The sequence below is a fragment of the Athene cunicularia genome (genome assembly GCF_003259725.1).
Source record: "Athene cunicularia isolate RWA chromosome 5 unlocalized genomic scaffold, athCun1 chr5_part1, whole genome shotgun sequence".
NCBI lineage: Eukaryota > Metazoa > Chordata > Aves > Strigiformes > Strigidae > Athene > Athene cunicularia.
In genome coordinates this window covers 44,271,414-44,294,650 of record NW_020799101.1, presented here as the reverse complement: position 1 = coordinate 44,294,650, position 23,237 = coordinate 44,271,414, and the positions used below count along the sequence as shown (strand labels likewise).

The following is a 23,237-nucleotide window of genomic DNA, read 5'->3' as shown; positions in this document are numbered from 1 at the left end:
GGGATGCCGGGGGCCGGCTCGGCGGGAGGAGAGCTCGAGTGGGTGATGCTGGCAGTTTCCACGAGAGGGCTTTCTCGCCTGCCGTACTCTGCAGCGGAGCCTTTGTGGCTCCGGCCGCTCCTCCGCCTGCCTCTTAGCTACGGGGGAGCAGATAGGCACTTGGGGGTGGCTTTCGCTCACAGGGTAAGTATTTCAGATTTCCTTTGTAAATGATGGGGAAATCCCTGTATTCCCCCTGGGGTGTAAGGATGAGACATGCTGGGAAGAACACCGTTCTTCCTTTTCCAGGCTCGCTTAAAACTTAGAACGGATCCCAGCAACTTAATTTCCCCACAGCGGAGACCGAGAAGAGGCCGGGTGTGTTTTTCACGAAAGAGGAGTGGGGTCTGAGTGTTTGCATCCTCGCCTCAGCTGATGGCAACGAATGACTTTATCCTGGCGTGATCTCATTTTTGGCTGCTTTAACACATATTATACTTCTCAGGGTGGGGCTGGGCGAAGGGGAAACAGGAATCATTGTGTGTGTATGAAAATGCTGAGCTATCCTTAAGTCCTTTGCCAAGTTGCCTGTGTGTTGTTGTTTAATTCAAATAATTTCATACATGCAACATTGCAGGTCTGTTTTAAAAGGCAGAAACTGTATCTGTAACCAGGAATAATATTGCAGTTCATAAAACATGAGGAACATCTGTTACTGTGACTTCAATTTGTTTCTCTCTCCTTGGAATAACCAAGTTGACAGCTCAGACAGTCAGGTTTAATGTCCTGTACTAAACCTTTGGTCCTGCATCCCATGGCTAATTGTGACTCAGAATCAATAAATCCGGCTCCTGCTCCGCTGCAGTGGAGGATCAGGAAGGGCTTCAAACCACCTCACCCCGCGTGGAGCAGGCGATGGTGGGCAAATCGGGGTTTCTGTAAAACTGGGTCTATCGTCTGCGCTTGGCACTTTAGGTGCAGCAGAGCTTGGCTGGGATCTTGGCGTTCTCTCGGCGTTAGGACCGAACAAGCAAGAGAGAGGGTCTGCACTGTATTTTCCCTCCTAGCACCTTTTATCTTGCCTTAATCTATCCCAGGTTGAATACTGTAGGCAGTTGAAGCAGAGCCATCTATCTCATGCTTTGATGTGTGTTTATTGGCTCTAGCATCTCATTCTCTTGCCTTTTCTTTTTTCTTTTTAAAGTTAAGTTGCTCCCTTCCCACCCCACCTCCTCAGAGAAAAAGAACTAGAGAAGAGGAGGCAAAAAGTGAATTAAGTGTCTTTTTATTTTTTTGAATGGATTTTCTTGCCTTGCCCCTGCCTTCCTTGCTGCCTGCTGTAAGATCCCTTCATAATTAAAATATTATGACTATCCTTATGGTAGCCCTTCACTTGTGGCAAGGATCCTAATTTGACGTCAGTGCAAAAGTACTAGTTTCTGGCATAAGGGCAGATGACATTTCATCAGCTAGTGCATGCCCATTTTATTTTTTTTTTTAAACCACAGTGCTAAGACCATATGGTCAGATAATGAGTTTAAGCTGATAAACAGCTTTGCCCAAATAAAGGATTTTCTTCCTAGAAAACACGTTTTCCTTTAAAATAAATAATGGAGTTCCTGTGTTTTTATTTAATTATCTTGAGTCCTGTCTGTTCTCACCAGGCTGCAGGAAAACAGACACAACTGCTCTGGGAACAGAAGCTACTAGATTTATGGGTCTGTGGGTCTTAGATGGGGAAGGGCTTGAAAAGAGAAGTTCAGATGCTACAAAATTGAGGCTTAAGGTATCTAAATAAGCAGATGGTGGTCCAAGTTGCATTTGGAGAGCTTTGTGAGGTAGTACCTAGTTTTTGACATCTTGAAGGTGAGTCACTACATGAGGTGGTAGTAGGTCCAAGGTCTGTTTGGGAGCTGTAATTAAAACAGATGAACATCTATACTCCTTGCTAATCCTGTGAGGCTGCTGAAGCAATCCTTGTTTGGGGGTGGTGTTGGAAGATAATTCTTAGTTTTGCTTTTTCAAGAGTTTTTGACTAAATTTAGTACAATTTTTTTCTTTGCTTGTTAAACTTAACTAATCAATAAAATGTGAGGGAAAGATTTTGATCCATTTTTGGGGAGAAAAAAAATAAAAAACAACAAAAAACCACCACCAAAAACCCCACACAAGTAGCACAGTGAGGGCTGGAAACTTTGGGAAGTTGTGGTCACTTTAAAACAGTGACTCAAAACCAAGCAGTGTATTTGCATGAGAGGATAGAGCCTGGGTATTTCTCCCCCAAGATGCACAGGAAAGAGCTGCTTGGAATGTGAAGTTGCTCATTCCCTTTTAAGCTGTTTCTTAGGAGTTCTCATTTTTTATTTATTCTTTATTCTTGGAAATGATTGTTAATCTTAATTGGAAGTAGCAAACGAAGGAAGAAAAAGTTTGTAACAAAAAATCAGTCCAGACATCTCCATCCTTTCTTATGATGCTTATTCTTTCTAAAACTTCCTTAAACGTTTTCTGTGGTCCATTTCCTCCCTTCCCAATGCTCCTCTGCACTGGGAAGACTACTGAACTTAATTATATTTCATATGAAGATATGTTCCAGATGTCTATAGCTTTGGTTTCTGATGGTCACTGCTATCTCATTTGTAATTGATATGACAGCTAAGTTGGTCCTACCATTACTCGTGCCTGCACAGTTCAGCATTCCTCATGTGTCTGTTCCAACGCTTATTTTCTTTTCACTGCTCTTGCAGTCGAGTCTCCAAAATGATGAATGAGTTATCCTATCCCTTAGTTCCAGAGGATTTATGTGAATTCAGTGCCCACGAATACTTGTTGAGATTTTTTTTTTTTTCCTTACACCACCCCCCCACCTCCACCCTCTTGGAGCATTTAGCAGCTGCTTTACTGTTTATCATTTCTGCACTGGTAAAGATCTGTCATGGGCTAATTTAGTATAAATTGACTGAGAGTGAAAGAAGTGGCTATAGGATCTCTTTCTGTTAACCACACCAGCTGCCAAACCAGTTTGTCAGCATGTTTTTATTTATTTTTGCATAGATAAGATTTAAAGAAACAAACAACAAAGATGTTTCACTCTTACAAATTGACCCCAAATGGGATTTGCTTCTGTACCTCTGCCACCTTCTGTTCTCTAGCAATGGGCTTGAAGGGTTTCCATTTTCTCAAAGTTTATAAGAAGCAGTATGTACTCTTTCAAAGCAGTGGAGCTGAGCTGGAGGTGCTGTCCTTCACTGGTCTTACTCAGAGCTAGAGACAGAAAGGCTCAGTATTCTGGTGAGTTGTGTATGTGTGATTTTTTTTTTTTTTAATTTTTTTGATCTGAATTGCTTCTGCAGGTGTCTTGATACAGGAAGCTTTGGATTACCACATGCCTAATGTGAAAGCTTCATGTTTGGTGGGCTCACAGAGCAGATATTACATGACAATTGAGAGTATTCATGTGGTGTCAATTTACCCTCACCATATTCAGTTAAAAGAAAACCATAACCAGTGTCTTGTCATTGTCCTCAGAGATGATGGGAGTGAGTATTTGACTACCACAGGTTTTTAGTATGGGTCTTGTTTCTGCAAAGGATCCCTCCTGTCTGTGTTGTCCCTCCAACAAGGATTCCAACGATTGGTAAGTCTCTGGGAGTTCTTGTCCTTTGGGGCATTTTTTGGCCATCAGGATGTTCCCTTTGCTATATATTTACTAAATATACCTGGTCTAAAATGGAAGTTTCCAGCTACTTGAGAAATAAATTGAAAGGTCACTGTAGAAGAGTCAATTCTTAAGCCCAAGTGAAGTTCAGATTTTTTAGACAGGTATATCACTTCAGGAAGAAACAGAGATGTCTTTGGTGAAATAGACAGTGCTGAAACTGAATCTCATCTGTGTGCTTGGTATTACTTGGTTCTGTGATTATTAAAGGGACTGTACAATTTTGTGAGTTAGGACTTAGGTCTGAGTTTGTTCAGCTCACCTGTTGATTGGCTATGTTTAGTTCATCTCTATCCCTGCCCTTCTGTCTCCCTCATTGGGTTGGTGCATAGCTATGTTAAAGAGGGACTTTCTTGGGGTGTCTGTGGTGCCTAGTGTGACCTGGAGTCTGCCCTAGTTAGTCTTTGGGAAGCAGTGTAACCAGGATCCTCTTTACTCCTGATGTCTGTGATGTTAGTGTCAGGGCAAAATCTTACAGGGGTTGTTGATCCTGGGGAAGTGGACCTGAACCAAGCTGCTAATGTGAAAAGCCAAGTAGTATAACAGAGATAATAATAGCTCTTATATTCTTTCAGACTTCTCACTTGAGTCATAAACAGCTTTAAATACATTTTATGTCATCCCAGATGTCTGGAAAGCCAACAAGACAGATGAGTGGAATGGGGTACGGGTGCATATGGTGACTTGTTAGCTGTGGGTCAGTGGCACAGCATGGCAGGGGAGCTTAGAGGCCCTGGCTGCAGCTCAGGTTGTATATATTGTGCATGATTACAGTAGCGCTTGTTCCTGCAGCTCTGTGCTGCTCATAAGGCTCAGCACTGAAATTGTAATGCTAGCAGCCTTTTTTTCATGGCCCAATGCCCAGTTTGAAGAGGGGTGATTTCGGTCGTGTTGCTAGACATACGTATTTATGGCCCGTTTCATCTGTTGAATTTAATCTGTTGGGCTATCTTGAATGTTATTATGGAAACAGTTACTATATTTACTCCTTAGGAAAAGTTCAATATATGACAGTCTACGAGGAGGGAGTTTTAAAGTAATAAAGATTGTGCTAAATAATGGTGTCTACACTTCGTCAGGAAAAATTATCCAAATGAACTGACTGGCAGTTTGCCTGTTCTTGAGACACGGACCTTACAGGGCACTGAACTGGAACACGCTATGCTGGGAAAGCAACGACGGGGTTTGTTCTTGGCTCACTTGATGGCACATCTCATTTTCTTGGGGAGCGAAGAGAACCAGATCTTCTTGTACAGAGAGAGCTTATGCATATACTGGGCTGGTTTCTCAGACTCACGGACAACCTGTTTCTCATGGCAGTCTCTGGGACCTGTGGGTAACTGTCAGATGAACTTCTCAAAACCTGCTGCCAGGGTAAATGAGATAACAGTATGGAAATTCAGTGGATTTTGGAACAGGAGTCACTGTCACTGTTTTTTATGTACTTATTTCTGTGATCATTTGAAAACAGAATGCTTTCCTGATGTTTTTTGATGTCAGTCTTGCTGATAATAATTGGTGGGTCTTAATACTGATAATAATGTGATGAGTCCACAATAGACATGTATGAGAAACAATTGTGAATAAAGGATTTAATGTTTCAAAATTATGTTAGGAGGGGTGGACTTTGGATAGTTTTGAACTTCTGACTGCCCTTATTTGCCCTGTTAATGTCGGAAGGGATTCTTGGAGCTGCTTAGAATGAGATGCTTATTTTGTGTTGATCAGCAAAGCTTTTGCTTCTGATGGGCATATGGCTGAAGTACAGACATGTAACGGGATCTTCTAGAGTTGCACCAAGCTATTTTTCAGAATCAGATACAGGAAAAGCTGAGAGCTAGTTCTGGAAGTGCTCAAGGCACAATGCTGGAAGCACCAATAGATCTCTTTGACCTACATTTTGCTTTGGCAGCCTGAGAATTGACAGTGTAATACCTTGCTGATGTGATGAATGACTCTGGGTTTGCAGTCTTGATAAAAGATCTTCCAAACTGATGATTTCAGTTTACAGTGATGCTTTACCAATTAAAAACTGTTTCTCTTCCTTTAAATGTTAAGGAAAACATCAGTCAGGAACAACAGTCTGATGAGATTAAGAAAGACTAGGGTTTCCCAGAAACTGGCTGGATTAAGAGGGTTTTTTGTTTAGTTTTGTGCCTTTTTTCCCCCCCTTCTTCTCACTGTGTTGAAAGGAGCAGAAGGTTTCATGCTTTGCATTTTGTGTGTTCATATTGTGATACTGCAGTGAGGAGGGCTTGGCAGGAGAAGCGTCCAAGTTTAGTTTAAAAACATTAATTTTCTTTGGTACTGTTGTTGCGGATAGTTCCAAGTTTCAGTTGGTAGTGGATTTCTTGTAGTTTTTCTGTAATGGGATGTTCTTTGGGAACAGCTTTGAAGCTCTGAACCAGCCTTGGGGAGCAGAGGGCATTCAGAGGTGGGTTGGACTCTCACTTTCAAGTCCTATCACTGATTTTACTTCTCAGAACTGAGAGGTGCATCACTAACATTGGCACTCTGAAAAATAACTTTGGCTCAGGGAAAGTTGCATTGCTTTTCTGAGCATCTGTTTCACCAGCTGTGAAAATGAAGACAGTCCCCTCAGCATGTGGGTATGATGAACGTTCTTGTTAGCTAATCTCGGTAAAGTGCATTGGAACTGTGAAGCATCATGGGTTCTTGTTTGGAAGTGTGAAGGCTTTAAATGGTGTAAACCACAAGCTTGCATCTTTGTTAGGGGAGAGAAATACCAACTGGGAGTCCTTCTGGGGCAACAGGGGCAAACGGTTCAGGGGAGAGAAGAGGAATTTGCGTATAATGGGAGGCATGAGTGAGAATTATGCCTCATTATAAGATCTAAATGGATTTGCTTGAAGCTTTGCAAAGTGTCTGTCCAGGACTGGATTTTGCCCTCATACCCCAGGATGATGCAGTTGCATTTTCTTTTGTTATTTTTCCAGTCCTCTCCTCCCCACACTTGCTTTTTATGATCAAAGCTCCATTCTTTAAAGATATGCCAATGCCTTGTAATAATGCTCAGAAGATCCCCTATGGGGAACAGTTCTGATTAGACACTGAGGAATTCTTTAATTCTCTTCATCCTTCTTCCTATTAGGAACATCTTGTTGATGAAAGGTGTGGCTTTTTTCCCTTGCTGTTACTACTTCTTTGGCTCCCTTCCTCCCCAGACACTATACTCATTCTTTATGCACCCCCGTTGTCTCATCTTATGTAAACCTGATTCCTTGGTTCTTGCTTTCAGTTCATTCTTTTATCTTCTGTAGCACTCGGTGAATGCTTAAAAATAATAAATATTAATAATAGGGCTCTTTGAACCAGCAGGTTTTTTTGCTGCTTAAACTCACCTTTTCCTGCTGCTTATTCCCTATTAAAAGTTGCTATAATCTGCAGATTGTAGCTGTAATAACTTCTGCAGCAGTGGCTGGGTTTGTGACAAGCATAGGATTATAGCTCCAGGTGGGAAAGTGGCAGCAGGAGCAGAGACCCTCAAAGGCACTAAGATGTTGTTTCAGTTGAAATATTCTTAGCAATAAAGGAAGAGAAGCCAAAAAATTTAGTGTGGGAATAGAGCTATTTATTGAAATAGCTCTTCTTACACAGGTTTCCACGGAGTGTCAGTGACCTATATAGGATAATCCTGTATTGCACATAAAATCCCGTGTTTAGAAGGAGAAAAGTATTCTTTCTGGAGAATGTAGTTTAAGAAGGCTGTAGTTTTGGAGAGGCTTTCAAGCCAATTCATAGTAAGTGTCTTAAATCAGCAAGACAAACTGTGAGTTACATCTGTGATCCTGTTTTCTTTTAATTCCCTCTGCAGACAGGTTTACCTCTCCCTAGAGTTACAGAAGAAAAAGATGCTGTCTGCCCCAGTGCATAAAGTTGTCCACGTAATGTAGAGGCCAGGCTCCAAAGCTTTTACCACACACGTTATGTACACGCACACATTCTTTTGGACATCAGCAACATTTTTACTGTCTCAAATCACACAGACTAAGGAACGAATAAAGTAAACAGGAATAGAGTGTGTGAGGTTTTCCCACCACACCTCCTTTCCTCTGTTTAACAATACAGGCTACTGGTTTAGGAGAAGAGAGAATCCCGAGGTGTCAGGGCAAACTTCAGGAAATCTTGTTTGTTTCTTCTACGTAGTGTTGGCTTGGCCCTACTTAGGGGAGGTGAGTTGTTCCTAAAGAGAACCTCTGTTGGGTGGGTTGCATCCAGGCTTATGTCTTCAGCAGAAACCACACTAGTTATGGCTTGAGGCTAGGACTGGCTGGGAGTTTTTCAAGGAAACAGTTTGTGTGCAGAAAATGCTGATTTATTGAAACCAGTACTGATTTCTGGGAAAGGGTTGGTCTCCATTCAGTTCTCCTTAGATGAATTTCTTTCATTTGGGATAGAATTTCTTAGTCAAAATAGAGATGCTGGTTAGGAGCCAAGTGATTTGAGTTTTTCACCCATGCTGTCACAAATCCAAAACAGGGTCCTGAAAGCAGGTTTCCTACATGCCAGAAATGCATGTCCTAACCACAGGACTGCTCTTCTAGAGCACACGGATTTTTGCATGAAGGATTCCAAGGTAGATTCCAAACCTTCATCCCTATGTGAAATGAAAAAACATTTTAAGTCCAAAAAAATGTGGTGAGATGAGAAACTAAGTTCCCACCCAGGTGTACCTGTGTCTCCTTCATTCGCCTTTCTTTGCTGGTTCTGCAGGTTTGTGTCTCCCCTGGTTGTGCTCTTCATGGAGTGGAGCAAAGAATCTGTGCAGACCTTGGCAAAATAAACAGCGTGTCGGTCACAGGAGGAGAGCAACTGACCCTGGAGCACTGCCGGTGTTTTTTGGCAGGGTCAAGGCTATACAAGGCGATATGGGTCCTAAACCTCTGCTTTCTCTGAGGAATATTATTAGAAAAGCACCTTAAGCAGCCAAGGAAAATATAGCTGAACGCTGCTGATATGTTTGTGCCTGGGCCATTATTGTTGGGTAGGTTAGGAAAAATAATGCTTAGGGCAAGAGAGTAGCTTCTTGGAACAGGATGAAACACTCTCCTGCTGGTTTGATTGTAGTGAGCTCAGCAAAGGCAGGGGTAACACATGGTTTCAGTAATAGGCCTCTTTCTTCCAATTTCTTCTCTCCCCCCATTTTATGGAGAGGAGAGCAAAGTCGTCTCTTCTCCCCTTCTTAATTCTCCTTGGAGAGTGAGGAGATAACAAGAAATCCAGGAGGGGATCTCAGATAAGCTAGGTGTGTGCTTAGCCAGGGTATCTGTTCTCCATGGTCACTCTCTGCATCGTCAAAGATCCTGGAGCTGTTTATTCCAGGGCAGCTCAGTCACCTGAATCCTGATGTGCTGAGTGCTGCTTGGCTGCCGAGGGGAGCTTTCAGGGGCTTCATCTGTTGTAAAAGGTGGGACTGAAAAATTGAAGTACCTGTCCTGATGGTGTAGGAATGCCACTGTGCCTTTACTATGTATTTTGTTCCCCCTGCTTTTAAAAAAGGGGGAAAAAAAAGACTGGAGGTTGGAGCTTCATCGTTGCATAGGCAAAGACAAAACACTCCTCTTAAAGGCAAAATATTCGAGGCCCTTGCTGTGTATTTGAGGTTTAAATAACAGGAGTTTCCTGTTTCCAAGAAGCCAAGTACCTTCTCAGATGGTCTCTGCTAACCTGTTTTAAGATGACTTTTGTTCATCTTGTGGTAGATGAGGAGTCTGAGCTTGCCTTTTTGGTTTTTACCCCTCCTTCTCCTTCAAGTTAAAGTAGGAGGCATAAGGTGTGTCTATAGCACACAGAAACATGGGGCAGCAGAAGACCTGAGCTCGTGGAAACCAGAACCAGGAACTCCATATAGATCTGATGGGTGCAGCACAGAGGAATCCACAGTGCAGTCAGCTCTGGAAATCATATGGTGTTAAAGCACTACTGGATGTGGGATGAGCTCCAATGTGTCTGCCCCCCATTAGAGATGCAGCCCCCGGATACGGAGTGTTCGAAAACAAATAAAAATACCCTAAGCTTTGCTTTTATGTGGGTTTTGGTTTTGTTTGGTTTTTTTTTTTTGTGATAAAAAGGCAACACTTATTTTCAAATATTAGATGACAATCTTCTAGTGTCTGTTCACAAAAAAATAAGAATAGAAACTATTTCTCTTTAATCAAGTCTAAGTCTTCTATCTTTGATTGAAATATCAGCAGATTTCTGCCTCTTGCTCCTTCTGGTTACAGTCATTAAAGGAACTTCTAAGAGGCTGATTGCTAAGGTTCCTTAGATCCTCAGGCAGATGGAGGTAAGCTGCTGTTTTTCTTCAGAGGCTTAGGCTGCGTTGGTAATGATAGCTGGCATTTGGGAATTATATGAGACCTTTTTAAGGACTAGACTGTTTGCCTGAAAAAGTCAGTTTGCATCTTCTAATCAGTGAATGACCAGACTTCTTTGCAACCATTTGATGTCTGTATTCTGCACATTTGTTAAGTATATTTAAGTCATTGAGAGAAGCAAGCTATTGATCTAAGACTTAACTTTTCTTGTGAATCTGGGATGGAGAATTGAAAAAAAAAAAATCAGGTTAGTGTGAAAATAATTCCTGTAAGTTGAGAATTTAGATGTATGGTTGAGCTGCGTTGCAAATTCAACCTGTTGAAACAAGGACAGGCTGCACTAGGGTAGCGTTGTGGAGGGTTTGCCATAACCCGGATCAGGGCTGCATCCTTGAGACTGACTTGAAAAATCCTTTCTGTGGCTGGAGCTGTATTCCTCTGGGCTTCAGTGTTGCAATCTAGGGCTGGTCATTTAAAGCTGAAGGAGCCCGAAAGAAGCCACATCATGGAACTGTTTCCCTTAGCATCCTGCAAGGTTACACCTGTAGACTGTCTTTTAATATGAAGCTGCAATCTTCAGCTGTAATCTTTGACTCTTTATGAAGTGCAACAGTATGGAGTAGGACCAAACATTGATTTTTAAATGGAATGTGATTTAATGTAAGAGTGCCTGAGTCTGGCTGTCTTGCAGCTTTGTAGACAGCTGTGCATGGACAAGATCTCTCACTTCCTTCCCCTTTCATGTTGTACTATCCCTGAGCTTTTTTCCTTGGGATGAATTCTGCCTAGTAAAGCAAGGATTTGTCCAGATAAACTATTGTGTAGCAAGGAAGTGGTGAAACAGTTGCAGTTGTTGAAACTGCATGATGAGGTAATATTCTCATCCTTCCAATAACTGTAAACGCATCCGAAAGAGGATTTGCAAGCTAGTAACGTTTGTTATTGTGTGTATCTTCCTAGACATAAATCAGAGATTAACTGGTGGATAATGAAGCAGTGCAGTGTGCCTGAGTGAACAAATTGGGCAGGCATCCGAAGTATCCAGGTACTAGCCCACCAGGATGAGTTTGTTGCTCAGAATTTTTCTGGCAGATGTAGACTCTCTATTTTGTGTCACAGTGACCATCTACCACTCTTGTACTGAGTTTCTGTGTGGTCCACACTGTCTGAACGTCTCACAGCTGCAAACGGATTGTATCTTTGTAGCATCTTTTTGAGTTAGAGAATCCTGTTTGTCAGTTCCCGTTTTAGTGATGTAAGTGAAATCTAAATGACCTGCCAAGGGTGTTACGGGAAACTTGTAACAGACTAGAAAATAAGAGGCCTTGCTTTTAAGAAAGAGCCAGAGTCACTCTTTCTTCCTTCATAGCACCTACATATCCAAATGTTGCTCCTAGAAAAGATATCTTGGGTTTAAAAAACGGGGAGGGAATAACTCCTGTATTATAGGAAGATTTTTCACATCTAAATAAATGGCTCGTTTCGCTGTTCTCTTGGAGCCATGTGTCCCATATAGCTCAGTGATATGCTGTTAAGGCCTTTCTCTTCTTTTGACTCTGCTAATTGTGCATTTACTAAATTTGGATAGAACACCTTTTTCTCTGTAAATGAAGCTCTGTTTGTGGGTTAGGTGTTTTTTGGGGGGGAGTGGGGTGGGGGAGTTTTTTTTTGTTTCTCATAGAAACAAAGATCTTCTGGAGTTTTGGAAGGATTGAGGGAACAGGGGGAATACAGTCAATAGTCAATCGAAAATAGTCAATATTTTGTGGTTTGGATGTGCATTAGAGTGTGGGAAACTACAGGTCGTAGCCCTGGACTCTGAACCTCCTTTTTTCACACTGTACTGCAGTGCATTCACTGCTACTCTTGCCTTGTTTTGAATGCCAACTTTTGACCTGTTAAGCTTTCAGAAGTGTGCACAGGTTTATAACAAGCATTTTTCCTTTCAACAGGCTGGCTTTTTCAGACTGTTTACCCCCCCAAAAAAAGTGTTTACGAAGAGGATATAATCAGACCTAATAGTCCTTAACAAGTTAGTGACTCCTTGCCTCCTAGCATCTAGGGGTATCTGAGGCGTGATGTGGTCCTTAAGCCATTGCCTGTTTTCAGGGCAGCAATCCTAATCAAAGCCAGGAAGAGAGATGCCTGCTTTCTCCACCCTGAGGCACTCTTGGGTGCTTCCTTGAGAAAGCAATTTGCTTTGGAGTTGTTAAAAAGGCACACACTGTAAAAAAAAAAAAAAAAAAAAAAAAAAAAAAAAGAAACCCAACCCCAAAAAAACACCCCCACCCCCCTCCCCAAATTAAAAAAAAAACAAACAAAAAAACACACAAACAAAAAACCCAAAAACCAAAACCCAAAAAGCTTCCCAGACACAGGTGTGAAGCTGCTGAGTATCGATGCCAATTGTGCAGTTCAAAATCACAGCTTTGTTCTTGAGATTGTAATAATGTTAAAAAATTCAGCCTTGATCTTCATGAGAGCTCAAGTCCCTGAGCTTGTGTTGAACCAGGGTCAAGGTTTTTAATTTGTTCATTCTTCAGAGATGCTGAGTACCTTCCGTGGCAGCTGAAATTAGTGGGGGCTGAGTGTGCGCTCAGTGTTTTGCAAGGAAAACTGTGTGCACGCGTTGTGAGTGATGATTTACAGAAGGCAGGATCTCCAGGGGGGGTTGCAGTATCTAAGATGATGCCCCTATAGTTGTTTCTTAATTAAACCCCAGACACTTTACATGGCTTCTCTTGAACTTCAGGATTCTGTTTTTCTTGAGCAGATTTGAGGCTTCTAGACTGGCAGCTCCTTGGAGCTGTCTATAAAGGTATTAAGGGGAGGAAAACCAGTTGGTTGCCTCAAGCTGAGGAGGAAATGCTAGACTTGAGGGATTATCTCAGTGCAATGAATTTTAAAGACTTTTTGCTATACATGTGTGGAAAGCTATCAAAATGCTAATGGTTCAGCTCTCTTTTTTAACCCTTTCAACATAGGGAACTGTTGGAGGGGAGGTGAGAATGATGTTACTAAACTGCAAAAGGACAGTCCACCCAGAAATAAAGTTTCAAGTAGCTTTTAATCTGTTAGCCACAACTTCTCCCAGTGATAAGGAAGAATGATGGAAATAATTTCGACAGACCAATTCTATAGGCTCACTTGAGCCCATCTTCAGGTGTGGTGTAGGTCAGGTGCTCCCTGCAACCAACATCCCACAGGAAAGGCTAGCACAGGGCTCAGGAGCTCCATCACCCCCAGGTAAAAAAAATGAAGTTGGCACCAGGTTGCTGTCGCTGGATGATTCCTGCAGCCCCTTCCTGGGGCAATTCGGGGAGCAGGCTGGAGGCTTGCTGCTTACCCACCCAGTTTTGGGGGCACACGCCCTGCCTGCAGTGTCGTGGATGTCTCTGTGTGAGAGGTCTGTGTGGCTCCCCGGGTGCGGGGAGTTCTGCCCCTGCCAGAGCAACTCATCCAGTCACGTATGTACCTTGGGACAGGATGGATCATCTGACCTGCAGCAGGTAGAACCCAAGTCCTCTACAGGACTGCAGGCACGTCCTCCCTTTGCTTACTCCAGTTCCTCCCCAAGGACACTCTGATTGTCCTGGCTATCTTGCCTCACCATCCTAACCAAGGGAAGATGTGGGTTCTAGGTAGACACACAGCTCAGAGCATTGCATATGTTTGCTGCGTGGCAGCTGTGACCTGGGCAGCAAAGTTTGTCTCTGGTGCCAGGTAGATACTGCGTTGGCAGTAGCTCTGCGCTGCTGTGGCTACCCTGCTGTCGCTGCCCAGAGCAGCTGCGCTGGTTCAGCCTGTGCAGGAGGCAAGCGGGCATCTTCCTCTGGGGATGCTATCTGTATCAGTGAGAAACTACTGTTCCGTTTATTTAGGGGTTTGGCTGAGGTTTTTGTCATGTTAGGAGTATCTCATTCAACTCTAGAGATTCTGTTAGTGTTCTGCTTTGGAGCCAGGTAAATACTTGGATAACTGGCGATATAAATAACTGAAATTGTGAGTGTTATTAAACCCATGAGACTTAGTCATCCCTTTAGCTGTCTCTGAAATGTCTTAGAGCAATGGGTCTGTCTGTGCTTATCTTTTTAATCAGGACTAGCCAGGCAATTTCAGCCCCCAGGAGAGCCCGAATCATTGAGCTGCAGGGTTATCTTTGCCATTAAGGTTATGGCTTGCAGGTTTCAGTGAACTTTCAATGTTTTGTTTTGTTTTGGTGGGTTTTTTTAAAGGCATATTTACTGTTAAATATTAGCTGCCAGGTTATTTCGTATCTTCAAAGCATCAGTGTTTTCCATTTTGCAGCTGAAGACTATGGTTGCCAACACGTACCACCTGAGGTACCGTATAAAAAGGATTACTTGCAGGGATCTGTTTGGGGTTGGTGTTAGGAGGACACCAGATGAGGCAAGGTAAAGGCACTGGATAGCAGTGAGAGGCTGTGGAATAGGCTTTTCCTTTCTCATTCAGCAGGAGTGTGATGAGGTATTGGTTTGCTTGGGGCATCCTAAGCTAGACTGGATAGGACACTGGGGAAATCAGCTTTAGGGAAACCTGTTTTAACTTGAATTGTTCTAACTGATGTGAAGATATGGGTGGCGTATTGTGCGCTAAGTATTGGGGTGCTTGTGATATCTCATATGTGTGTTGACCATGATTTCCTGTATGGCTTTTAGCAAATTTACTATTTTGAGACAGTGTGTTTATATTTATATATTTGGGAGAAGGAACAGATATTTTCTCCCCTCCACCGCCTTGTATTTTTCCCAGCGTGGACAGTTATAGTACACTTGTCAGACTCGTGTATACTTAAAGGCTGTTTTCCATGGACTCCTCTCTCTGAATTCTTACATTTCTCAATGGGTAGCTTTAGGTATTGCAAACAATATCTTTTAGTAAGAAATGATTCCCCCCGAAATGTTTGTGATCACTGGGAAAAAAACCTCGTTACCTTTTTCTAACTTAATTACTTGTTTTCTTGCACAAAGTATATTTAGCTTAAAAATTCAAGATTGCATGTATAAATAGATGTCTCTTACTGTGTCCATAGTTGTTTTGCAGACAAAAATCTTAAACTGGGCAACTACTTTGCAGTTTTTGTTTGCTTTTGTAGAGAAGGGAGTCTGAGCTGCATTCTCCCATCACAAACTCCTCCTTCCATGCTAGAAGAGGAAGGAATCGGCAGTGAGAAAAGTAGGAAAGTATGTACAGGACATAGCAACGTCACTTTTGTGATTAAGCATGCAGCTAATCTCTGCAAATTAAATACTAAACATAAATGCAAAATAAAATACTGTTTCTGAAGAAACATGCCATTTGGAGTGGGGCTTTTGGATGAGGCTGTGAAGCAGGTTGCTGGGTTGGCCAAAGGGGCAGTGGGATATGCAGGCATGGTTTATTGGAAGGGGATGAGTCACCCTCTTTGATAAAAAGCAGTGCAGGTGCCTGAATATTTAGGGTTGCCTTGGGAGAGTAATTCTTGTACAGAACAGAATAGGAATCTCTGGCTTCTTCCTTCTTTTTTTAATTGCCTGCATAATTTAAAAGCCCAGTTTCTCCTTTCTGTTGAGGCACGGAGGGGTGCTGAAATGCTGATTGTCAGAAATCAGTCTAAAACTTGCAAGTTGCCATCCCACAGCTGTTGGCTTCGTTTGTGTGTACTAGTCTACGTTTCTGAGGTGAGAAGTGTTGTGGGAGATCCAGCTCATGAGAGCAAACAGGGAAAAGTTCCCTGTTTGTAGACTGGATTATCTGTGCTCTCGTATCAGAGAAGCAGAGGTTTGGCATACTGGAGTAGTTACGCTATGAGAAATTTCAGATTTAGCCGTAATTATTTCCACCGAGAAGATTTGTACTTCCAGATTCCCAAGACTGAAGACACCTTGCCCCAGGATATGCACCAGCATGATAGGTTAGGACACCTTCTGGGAAAGGGAGAGTGCTTGGTTCAAATATTGGCTTGAAGTTAGGCAAAAGGTTTACGAACCAGTCTGCAGTATTCCAGAAGCCAGGCACTCAATCAAATTACCAGCTGTTGGATGAGATGTGGTTGTTGTCCATGTGTGTGGTCTTAGCCCATGGCAAATGAAAGGTAATGCAATTTAGCTGAACTCTATCATTGCTAAATTAAATTACCTCATGTCAGCTGCAGGGGATGAGTGTGCACATGGAGAGCTACCACAGCTCAGTTGATGTACAGGCTACTGTTGCTCCAGAGTGCCAAAACTTTACTGGGGACTCTGCTTGAGTGTCCTGGTGACCAAGCAGTAGGTAATAACCAGATGCAAGAAGAAGGAAGATATAGTTGTGCCTCCAATTAGAGAACGTTGTCCCTAAAACTCATAACATTTTTAATTTGGGGATTTCAGGCTGCTGAGTTTAGGGTTGATGGAAATAGAGGTTTTCAGCAATTATTGTGCCTACTCTTAAAAAAAGAAATAACTGCCTTTTCCAGCAGATGTTGACTCCTTTGCCAGTAGGGAGGTCTTTTGCCTGTAGCAGGCACCGGTGCCAAACACATTTTTGTTCTCTTGGGAATGTGTTTCCTGAAAGGTTCCTTTCATCTGCAGTGAATTCTTGTGCTTTAAACACAGGAAACATTACTGGGTTTTTTCCAAATATCTGTGAGAACTTTTTTTAACTGAATTAAAATTGTCCCATTTGATAGTAGATCAAGCAGCAGTCTGTTCTCATCTTCAGTTGCTTTGTCTCTAGGATCAGTACCTTGCCCAGGAATGCCAGGAGGTACTGAATGACCCGATCTTGCCCATGGATGATTCAGCAAGCCTTGGCAGCCTGGAGCCATGCCCAATTTGGCAGCCATAATGGTGTTTGAGAGGGAATTGGATGGAAGGTGATGTTGGAAAGGATACAGGCTGGTACTTTGGCTCTCCTACATTTACAATAGGAAGAGCTAGCTGTTAGCAAAAGCTTTTGTAGCGAGTCTGTGTCAGCGCAGCTTGAGGAGACCAAGAATTGCAGGAGGTGCCTTTGCTCTGATGGTCAGTGGGCCTTGGTCTGACGTGATGCCCAGGGGCTCAGCAGTTGAGGGTGGCGAGGTGGGCCATGCTGCTTCAGAACCTCTAGGAAGAGAGGGGAGCAAGAGCTTGCTCAGAGCAAATGTTGAATCTTTTGCCCCCAAAAACTCATCTTGGTAGAGTGAATGTGACCATGGTGATGGGCAGTGCTTTCTGCAGCCTCAGTGGTTATCGTCTGAGTCATTTACTGGTGATGTGAGAGTGGCAGCACCACTGCACAGGGTCACAGATTCTTCAGTGTCCTTGCGATTTGGCTACGTGTCTTGTTTCCTTCCAAGCTAGGGATGAAATCTCCTGTTACTGGCTGCTAAAAGCTTTTAGGCTGGAAATGGTCCCATTCTCATCATCTCCCAGAAATCATTCCAACTTGGCCCACTCTTTTCTCAAGTTCCAGTCTTTCTCTTTTACTGGGATTTTCTAGAAACTAAGGTCAGATTGTATTCCTTAAACATACGTGAGGTTCAGTGTCTGTTGTTTGTAACATAAATCTTTGCACATGGAAGAATGCATGTGCAAGTTCATGGACAGCCAGCTTTGACCGCACAATGCAGATGTGGTTAAATGGGAATTAGGATTAATACTGGATTTAAGATTCTCACAGTTGGCTGGTAATAACCTAATCTCCTCAAAGGCTGCAGGCAGGCTGGCAGCATTCAGCTCAAGGCCGTTGTTGTTTGCAAAACCTGACAGAAATTGAATTTTGATACTGAGAGCGCTTTAATCAGAGCCTTTCAAGATAGGGATGGGAAGAGCATATACTACTTCAAATGCAGCCTTTTAATTTATTTAATGTATGACAGTCACCTAGGCTTTTAGGTTTGATGGGTATTTGACAGTAATATTTTTCATTTCCTTTTGTAAGAGCTTAAGGATTCTGATTGATTTTTAGAAATGTATAAATTGCATTCTGAAAGCTGATATACCGAAGTCTGTATAGGCAGAATGAGATATGTCCATGTAGGGCAGCAAACACTCCCCAGTTTAAAGTTTTTAGAGTGCTAAATGTCCTTCAGGAAGGAGGCTCAAGAGGCCACAGAAGCGTGGAGCTCCTCAGTGTGGTGTGGTCAGTTGAATCCAGCCTGGTTTGATTGTTGCTGTGGTAAAGATAACCGGTGAGAAATGTGTGGGTGACAGTTATAAAATGAATCACTGCATTTGACATTAAGGCCCGTGTTGGAAGACAACAAATTGTTCTTGCTTCTCCTGTTCACTGTGGCTGCAATGCAATTTTCTGTGTACCTGGTCTCTACTGAACGTCAGACCTTTAGCTTTCTAAGTAACTTGTATCTTCAATTACATCTGGACTAAGGTAGAGTTTATGCAGACCTAGCCCTGCATTCTCAGACAGGACAGAGGTGTAGAGTTTACCTATACATCGACTTTTGATTCCTTGCTTCCCAGTCTTCTCTTGGATAGCAGTTTTGATTGGTTCTGCCCAAACTTGGAGAGCTGTCCTTTGCAGGAGGCTTTTCTACCTATCCGCATCACTGCTAGTGGTAGCCTGGCAAAGGGACGTGCTGACTCTGACTGCTTTTCCTTGGTTTTAAATCAACAGCCCATCCTGTGGATGGGTCTCCTTTGCAGAGCTTATCAATGGTCTCTATGTGATGATGATGTATGCCACTGTCAGGCAAAATCTCTATTTGAGCCACTGAGGGTGGAAGGAGCAGAGACGTATCGACTAGATTTGAGTGGAAAGCTTGTCCTGATGCTGTTGACACAATTCAATATCCATGTTGCCAAAAAGAAAATGACTCGTCTGCAGAGGTGATGATGAAGTGCCTTTATCTAGACCTGAATCCACTCCATCAATTTCTTTTTTTTCATAAGTCTACTTATTCAGCCCTCACCTTGATTGATTTATTTTGATTGTTTTTCTGCTGCTTTTGTGTTGGTCTGTCTTGCTAAGGTTGCCTTTGCTTTCTCACCTAGTGCAGAACAAATCAAATAACCCTATTAATCTTCTTAGATAATATTTAAAACATTCACCATCAAGCAGGTCATTTTTTTCTGAGGTATGAAGTTTCCTTGCATACTTCAAGTTACCTGGCTCTCAGGATGTGAAATTGGGTAAGGCACTGAAGTTTTGCCTTCCCAAGGCTTGGGGCCCACATGACTCGTTTAAGATTTGAAAGACAGTGACTTTAATTTATTATTTCTAATGTCTCTGCCCCCATTGATCTCAGAGAATAAGAGAGCATCAAGAACATCAAGGTCAATTGGAATTCAGATCTCTGCAGGGCTCACAAGTCTCTTAAAGCACATTTGTTGAAGGTAGGTTAATGGGAAAGTTTCTGGTTTAATCTGTGTTCTGTTTTTAAAAGCCATAAGCCAGGCAAACATTTGGTCTTTCAGTTCCATTTCTTCTCCTCTTCCACTAAGATTAATGGTAAAGAAAAGTGGATAGAGAGGGAACCCAGATGAGTCCAGCACCCAGCAACAAAGGTTAGCAGAGAGATGCATGAACTGTACCAGCACAAGAAGGCTGGTTTTTGTTAGTGAAAAGCATCCAACTTTCACTGACTCTGAGAGATTTTAGCCCTCTGCAGGAGCCAAACAGCTTGGTTTAAGGCATGAAAGTCCTTTGTGAGCATCTTAAAGCTGTTGCTTTGTTCAGATTTAGGACTTGTTGGAGGGTTTGGTCTGTGGCTTTTCTGGTGTGTGGTGGGAGGTGGTAAAGACTGCTTAGAACAACACTGTGTAAGGAGACAGTGCGGTGCTGGGTGAGGCCTGAGGGGTGAAGCTCAGTGATTTCTAAACCTGTAAATATCCAGGAGAGCATGCATCAATGCTACTGCTTGCTGTTCTAGCCTTTAGCAAGCAGATAGGGAGCTACTAAACCCCTCTGAACAGAATTAAGGGTGAGTGGGAACATCTGCAAAACTGCAGCTTGCATCAGTTGTACAAATGACTTGGAAAAGAACAAACGCAGTGATAGTGTTTTAAAAAAGAAACAAGCAACAACCCACCAAAATAAAACTCCAAACCAACAGCAACAACAACAAAACCCTCTCACACGCCAGCAGGATGTGTCTACCGTAAGGATAAGACTTCAGGAGGACTCAGGTTCTCGTGCTGGCTGGTTTGAACTGTGCAACTATAGGGGGAAAACAGTGGCATGCTGACCTGGGCATTAGCCAGTAGGTGCACCCTCCACTTAGGTTAAGCACTCCTTGGAGCTGAGGAATTTTTGATGGCTGGCTTGGCCAAAGCCTTGATATTACAAAAAGAAGTTGTGCTGTGTCTCTTTTGTCATAGCTGGTATAGATGTAGGGGTGTGAGTAAACAGCTATCTCGCTCATAGTACTTTAGAGAACCCAGAGTGATAGAAAATGTGTCTTATGAATGCTCAGTGGAAATTTCTTTTTCTTTCTTCCACTGAGTCAACTCCGTGCTCAGCCATGAGACTGATAGAGGCCCTGCACCAGCACTTGAAGCTGTAACTCAACGCTACCTCTGCTCAGAGCAGATCTAACTGATGATGCTGTGCTTTTCAGAGCATTCACAGTCTTGTCTGTGGAAGGCCAGCCAGCGTCACCACAGCCAGTACAACTCCTCCAACACTTTTTCTTTCAAGATTTCCCAACCACGGCCAGGAACGCGCTGCCCCAGTGCTCTGCTGTGCCCTGGCCAGCTCCGTGTTTTGATGTGGATGAACGTGGTGGGATGATCTGTAAACGTTGCTGTGTGTTCTGGTGGTGAACGTATGCAAGCTGCTTGCACAGCATTACTTATTTATCCCCCCCCTACCCCGCCGTGCCCCCTGCAAGCTCAGCTGCTGCTTTATCACTCCAGATAAGTGGGAGTGTGATCTGAGGCAGAGCCAGCAGCCAGAACCAAAGGCAGGCAGGAGTCCCACGTGCATAGTTTGGGGGCAGCTTGGTTTCTTTTCTGATAAGCCTGTGCCTCTTGTGGCAGTACAGTGCACGCTCCTTTTAAACTGTAATCATAATCCTCTTTGCAGCCAGCGCTGCTATCCCCACAGGAAGCATTAGCAATATCACAAAGTGCGGAGACTTCATTGTTTTCCCCTAATCTGCAAAGGGAGCTGAGACAAGACGGAGGAAACTTTAACCTATTGCGTGCCTCAGTGGTAAATAATTAGTTTTCTACTGAGTGGGAGAACGGGGGAAGCCTCTTAGTTAAGATAAAATAAGCGCAAGGCTCACAGGCTTATCTTGCTCTGTGGAATTCAGGAAAGGACGTGCCCTTGAATTCGCCTGTCTGGCGTGCCCTGGTTTTGTGTTTGGGAGAAATGAGGCCATTAGAACTGCCCTAAGTGACTGCTGGGTATAAGGCATCTCTTGCCAGGAAATGCTGTAGCTATGCTTTTGTTTAAGGACCTTGAACAAAGGCTCTGGATGTTTAATAATTGCAAATTCGGGTGGGTGGGATATGGAGAAGGTTAATAGGGCAGCCTAACAGAGGAGGAGCTGAGCTTGGGAGAGGAGGAGAGGAACACCGAGGACATGGCAGCAAGCAGAGGGAAGTAAGCCAGGAAAAACCCCTTTTTGCCATGTTGAAGTTAACTTAAGTCACCACTGACAATTTTGGGGTAAGTGCAGGCTGTGTCTGCTGCAATAACGGTATTTCCAGCCATGGCAGTGTGAGAGGCCAGGGTGTGACTTCAGGGGGGTGTTGGTGTGCAGGTCTGGGTGCTGTCTAAGTGCTGTCTAGACCCCAACCCATGGCAAGCGGGGACTTGCTGTGGGAGTGCTTCTGGGTGGGAATTCACTTTGGGTCAATGCTTTACATTCACAAAACTTCTGTTTGCAAGCTGCCTGCCGTAAAATCTTTCTTGTCACACTTGGTTCTGCAGCTGTGGCAGTGCCGCACTTTCCCTGAAAGGGAAAAGCTGAAGTGGGGGTGCTGCCCTGGCCTGGCATGGGGGGCACAAATCCGGCACGGTGAACGGTCCGCTTGCACGTGTGCTGTGTCTGTGGAAGTACTTTAATCCAAAATATGACAAGAGCAAAGGAGCAAAACAAAAGCCTCTCAAAAATAGCATGAGATAAGGATCTGGAGAATTTGCTTTTTATTTCTTTCAAGAGTCCCTGGAGACTTCTTCTTTTAAGGGAAGAAAAATGCTTGGCAGTATTAACATAATCCTTACAAAGATTAAAGGCAGGTCAATGACAGTAACTGAAAGGGAAAAAAAAACCTGCATCACCCGGCTATGTTTTTCTTGAGCAAGGAGTAAGGACAGAAGACAGGATAAACACTCCCTTTAAGGATACCTAACCGATTTAAGCATGTGGCATCTTTATTCCACCTTCAAAAATGAGCAAAAACTTTTGTCAGTATGGCTGTGTCCCCTCTAACTGCAGGGATTACACTGAAACCTGGAAGCATGGTGAAGGGCCACATATCCAGTACCTGTTGCTGCCGCTGCTGCCTCTAGAGAAGGCTTTCTCATCTCTCTGGCTGTTTTGAAGCTTGAGGATTACAAGCATGAAGGATAAATCCCCAATTTATTTATGCTGAAAAAAAATCTTTGTGTTTTCAATAATAACTATCAATATGGGGGAGTGAGATGTTTGGTTTCTGTAATGACTCTCTCTGTGTATTTCTCTGGTTATTCTGTCTGTATTCTTGGGGAAAAAATACTTTGAAAAATAATGACAATGTCTCTCAGAAAATAATGAGTTCCTTCCAGTTAGCTGTTGAATTGTTTACTGCCATAGCTGAATAATAACAGCACATCAAAGACGACTGCTGTAATTAAAAGATTTGTGAACATAGGTTAACAAATTAGTGCATCATAATGTGTAATTGTCTAATTAGGACAAAAATGCTAGTTCCACGTAAAAGACCAACAAGAAGAAATTATAAGGGAGAAAATAAGATAGACAATGGCATTGATACTACAGAACATTGGCAAAGATGTTATCTGTAACTTCATATTCTATCAATAAGTCCCCAGGGGTACAAGCGTTTCTGTGGATTAATTTACAAATTTATTCTGCCATATGAATCCCACAAGCTGGTTGAGGACTCCTCTGAAAAGCCTCTAAATTTGTCATTAAATATTTTAAAGCATTTTCCATTCCTTTAGCACCCAGAAGACATGAGAGCAGCAGACACCATTGCTGTGCACACCCGTGAGAGCCCAGAAACCAGATGTATTGGAAGAAGTATGACACTCCCAGTTTTACTGGTGGG

The 23,237-nt window shown here is 43.0% G+C and overlaps 1 protein-coding gene across 5 annotated transcripts in view; it reads left to right on the top strand.

The window, feature by feature from the left end:
* The first annotated feature begins 117 nt into the window (after window positions 1-117).
* TSPAN18 (tetraspanin 18) overlaps window positions 118-23,237 on the top strand; it is a 122,831-nt gene continuing 99,711 nt past the window's right edge. For 2 of the 5 annotated variants that reach the window (XM_026848942.1, XM_026848941.1), the window contains exon 1: window positions 21,494-21,630. The gene's annotated coding sequence lies outside the window, so the exon portion shown is untranslated. Of the gene's footprint in view, window positions 184-21,071; window positions 21,169-21,493; window positions 21,631-23,237 lie in introns of those variants that run through there. The other 3 variants (XM_026848944.1, XM_026848943.1, XM_026848946.1) reach the window with 3 other exon arrangements.